This window comes from Magnolia sinica, chromosome 10, assembly GCF_029962835.1.
Source record: "Magnolia sinica isolate HGM2019 chromosome 10, MsV1, whole genome shotgun sequence".
Lineage (NCBI taxonomy): Eukaryota > Viridiplantae > Streptophyta > Magnoliopsida > Magnoliales > Magnoliaceae > Magnolia > Magnolia sinica.
The window spans coordinates 22,339,677-22,344,447 of NC_080582.1; the positions used below are offsets into that span (position 1 = coordinate 22,339,677).

Consider the following 4,771-nt stretch of genomic DNA (forward strand, 5'->3'; position numbering starts at 1 on the left):
AGATTAGGTGTAGGTTTAGGTTTAGGGATTTGTGAATACATTAGGTTTTAGGTTTAGGTTTAGGTTTTAGGTTATAGGTTTAGGTTTAGGTTATAAGCTATAGGTTTAGGGAATTGAGAATACATTAAGGTTTAGGTTTAGGAAATCGGGTTTGGGTTCGCGATTGGGTTTCGGTTTGGGTTTTCAAGTTTAGGTTTACGTTTAGGTTAGGGAGTTGAGATTAGGATTAGGTATAGGTTTAGGTTTAGGGATTTGAGAATACATTTAGGTTTTAGGTTTATGTTTAGGTTATAGGTTATAGGTTTAGGTTTAGGTTTAGGTTTAGGTTAAGTTATAGGTTTAGGTTTCAGTTATAAGCTATAGGTTTTGGGAATTGAGAATAGGTTATAGGTTTAGGTTTAGGTTTATGTTAAGTTATAGGTCTAGGTTTCAGTTATAAGCTATAGGTTTTGGGAATTGAGAATAGGTTAAGGTTTAGGTTTAGGAAATCGGGTTTGGGTTCGGGATCGGGTTTAGGTTTGGGTTTAGGTTAGGGAGTTGAGATTAGGATTAGGTATAGGTTTAGGTTTAGGGATTTGAGAATACATTAGGTTATAGGTTTAGGTTTAGGTTTAGGTTTCGGTTTAGGTTATAAGCTACAGGTTTAGGGAATTTAGAATAGGTTAAGGTTTAGGTTTAGAAAATTGGATTCGGGTTCAGGTTCGGGATTGGGTTTAGGTTTGGGTTTTCAAGTTTAGGTTTAGGTTATGGAGTTGAAATTAGTATTAGGTGTAGGTTTAGGTTTAGGGATTTGAGAATGCATTAGGTTTTAGGTTTAGGTTTAGGTTATAGGTTATAGTTTTAAGTTTAGGTTTAGGTTTAGGTTAAGGTTATATGTTAAGGTTATAGGTTTAGGTTTAGGTTAGGTTATAGGTTTTTGGTTAAGGTTTAGCTTATAGTTATAGATTTTGGTATTTGAGAATAGGTTATAGGTTCAGGTTATATGTTATAGGTTATAGGTTTAGGTTATAGGTTTTGGGATTTGAGAATAGGTTTAGGTTATAAGTATAGGTTTAGGTCAGGTTGTAGGTTAAAGTTTAGAGAATTGAGTTTAGGTTATAGGTTTAGGTTGTAGTTATAGGTTTTATGATTTGAGAATAGGTCTAGGTTATAGGTTAAGGGTGTGGTCCCTGCAAATACAGATATAAACACGGCCTGCTCCAATTGGCCAGACCCTTCCAATGTTGTTCATAGGAAATGGACATTTTTATCATGGTCATAACAGCGGTTCCCATCTTCCAGAGACCCCCGCTTAACATTCGGATAGCTCCAACGCACATCCGGGTCTGCTCCATCAATTTCGAGTAAATACATAAATATGGCCTGTCCAAATGGCCAGGCCACTCCAATGTTGTCCATAGGAAATGGACAGCTTCATCATGGTCATAACAGCGGTTCTCACCTTCCAGGGACCCCCGCTCAACATCCGGATAGCTCCGACGCACATTCGGGTCTGCTCATTTAAATAAAATGGATTATCAAGATCATTTAAATAAAATCACATCCAATCAATAATCTGACCTGGAGGATTCTGTTAGCATTGTTGACGGCACCTCAAATCTTGTTTTAGGGCCTAGAAAGTCAAAATTAGATACAAAAATTAGAAAAACCAACGAAATTTAAGAAAGATAATCAAAGTCCATGTGAATGAGCATAAGTATGCACCTACATATGAATTCTGAAAAGCTATTGCATATCACAAAATAATAATAAATTATTGAATTGGAGTTTGAATAACTCCCAGACTTCGAACAAAATATTGAACTTGAGAAAATACCAAAAATAACAAGCATTCAACCTCAAAAATAGTCCCAAATACATGAAAAATGCACTCTTCTGCTACGATTTGCATTTGATAAATGTAATTTCTATGGAAACCAAAGATTAAGAGATTAAAACAGCATTCTAAACTCAAAAACCGCACGAAAATACTGTAATCGCATGCATCAACTTGGAACATGTCTAAACTACCTAAAAACTGTAATTTTCTGCTCTAATTAACTTCCCAAGCCGTAATTTCTAAGATTTTCAAGAATCACTATATTAATAACTAATAAGCTCCAGAATCACCATCTTCATAAGCAGAATATGGTCTAGCAATTAGGCAAAAACCCTGAAATGGCATGCATTCAACTTTGAAAGCAATCCTAATTACCTGCAAAATTGCAATCTGTGCTCTAATTTGCATCCAAACCCACTATTTCTACGAAAGGCAAAATCTAGAGTCCAAAATCACCATGTCTGAACTATAATAAAAATAAAAAAAATAAAAAACTATGAAAAACCTAAAAATCACATGATTTCAACTTTGAAAGCAATCTCGATTGCCTGCAAAAATGCAATTTGTGTTCTAATTTGACCATTCATCAGATAGCAAAAATGCAAAAATGATTCCCACCATCAGATAGCACACATGCCAAAGATCTAACCATTCATCAAGTAGTGTAAACTGTGCAAATGCCTGAAGCAGTTATCGGGAAAAAAAAAAACCATCTAATATTGTAGCATAATTGCAATGAATTACCTCTAATGTGCTCAACAGCTATCTTTAAAGAAATAGAAAGAAGCATCATTAATGACAAATATGAAACAAAATCCTTCAAAGTACAATTTTATGAATTATTTAGATGAGGAGAATCCAGATAAGCAGGTTCCATGCAGAGTGATTCCATTGTTCTCTGTTTATGTCTGTGACCTTAAACCACACATGAGAAAATCAATGGTGCTTTCTCACAATGTTTTCATGCAATTTCCATAGAAACTTACCTGATCAATGTCCTCTCAAACAACAAGTTCCTCATGACCAAATGGATACCTATGAGGCACAAACACACCATCTATTAGCTATAGCCATGAACACACCATCTATCAGCTATAGCAGGAACTTAGTTGAGTAATTCCAAGCCAAAAAATGCAGGAAAAAGGTCACTTGAAAAGCTTCCAATGAATCAAAACTCGAATAAAGCTTTCGACAGTCATCTCGTGTAAGCATCAGTTGTGGTCCACTACTGAGTGGATCAGACTGATTTTCAAGATGAGGATTACTCATTTGCAGCATGTTGGTAGGAATGAGTGACCTACATGACAAGTCATGTTGCAGCAACCTATGGAAAGTGTCTAGAGTTGGGATTCTTTGAGTTACAAAGAGAGGATCTGGTCTTGAAAAAAATGGTATTAGGAAAATTGGGATTTAGAGAAGGTTTGAATTTTATACCATTTGGATCCTTGAAAAAATAATTAATAGCTTGGTAAAAGAAACAAAAATGCATAGAAATGTCGGGTTTTATAGAGTTGGTAACCTGAAAAGGTGAAAATAGCTATATATGCAAAGACGTATGTAAAAAAATCTTGCAATATTATCAGATAGAAAATCAAAATACAAGACATTCTCAACAAATCTTTTAGACCTAAAATACCCTGAATTGATGGCTATTTGATAATCATACAGATTTTTTTTTTTTTAAATGTTATTTACCCATATTATAATAAAGAGAAATGTAAACCTTTTTTGGCAAATACCTCTCTTTATTATCTATCCATACGGTTGTAATTAGGTAGAAGCCAACTTACTTTTGTAATGGTTTGTTAATATCATTTGCAGGGCTACTCATGCCACCAATGATGTGACATTTGTGGCTCATCACTCGTCAAAAGCTACACTGCTCTTCATACGAGGTAAGGGGCTATTTTAGGTGAATGTGATGGTCAATCTGTATGGGTTGTTTCTTAGATTTTTATAACATTCATGGCTATCAAAAGCTCTTCATAATCTATAGTTAATGTTGTTCTCTCATTTTCAAGAGCATAGACCCAATATGAATGTGAGAAGCGTCTACAGCTTTCCTTTTTTTTGGTACACTAGTAAACCTGGATCACTCACACATGCTACACTCTCTGTTTGTAGGCAACTAGACAAGCAACTAGCTAGGTGGAGTTGGTTGTTAGTTACCAATACATGTTACTGTTACACTAAAGTTACATAACAGAGGAATACTACTTGTAGCCACAAGACATGAATGCCCACATGTGCCATCTTTGAACAGATGTATTTGCCATCAATCTGTCTCCATGCAGTGTGTAAAGTGCAGCAGTATGTAATTGTTAAGAGAGTCAGTGCCTGACATACTGTTCTTCATAGATTATCATCTATCTAATGGTTACAGAAAGGGCCAAAGAATACAAATTTGGAAGAAATAAAGTACATACCTGACTGGAAAATAATGAATTCGGGACTACGACAGGAAACTTCTCAGAATTCAGTAAGGATGTAGTTGTTAGTCCCATGTCCACCACTTGACCTTCAAAAGAAATTAGGCATGTTGAAAGTTCATAAACCATACATGAGGTGCAAATTCTACACATTGTTTTGTTTCTTTCTAAAATTCTGAGGAATAGGATGCAACGACTTGTAACAATAGTGGAGTTCTAAAATTCTGAGGAATAGATGCATGTCCATTAAAATGGTTGTTGCTATCTGCTCCAATACCAAATCAGTGGAACAGGATTGCAAATGATAAAATAAGATGCAGACAATTATTACAAATTAAACCTGAGATTCCTCACAAGCAAGCATACACAATCACCCTTAGAATACCAATCTGGAAATTGTCATGGGTAACTGCTCTAAGAGTTGTACTAATCTGGAAATTGTCATGGGTTACTACTTTAAGAGTCACCAGATTGTGTCACGTGAGCTTGTGATATATCTAAAAATTGCCTATTGCTTGTAATC

At 35.2% G+C, this 4,771-nt stretch overlaps 1 long non-coding RNA gene across 1 annotated transcript; it reads right to left on the reverse strand.

Annotated features, from left to right (window-relative positions):
• Positions 1-1,346: 1,346 nt before the first annotated feature.
• On the reverse strand, positions 1,347-3,269 carry LOC131258167 (uncharacterized). Its single transcript, XR_009177946.1, has 3 exons — positions 2,806-3,269; positions 2,195-2,285; positions 1,347-1,612 (listed from the first exon to the last, which is right to left on the reverse strand). It is a non-coding gene; the product is annotated as an uncharacterized LOC131258167 (long non-coding RNA).
• Between the last annotated feature and the right edge of the window lie 1,502 nt (positions 3,270-4,771).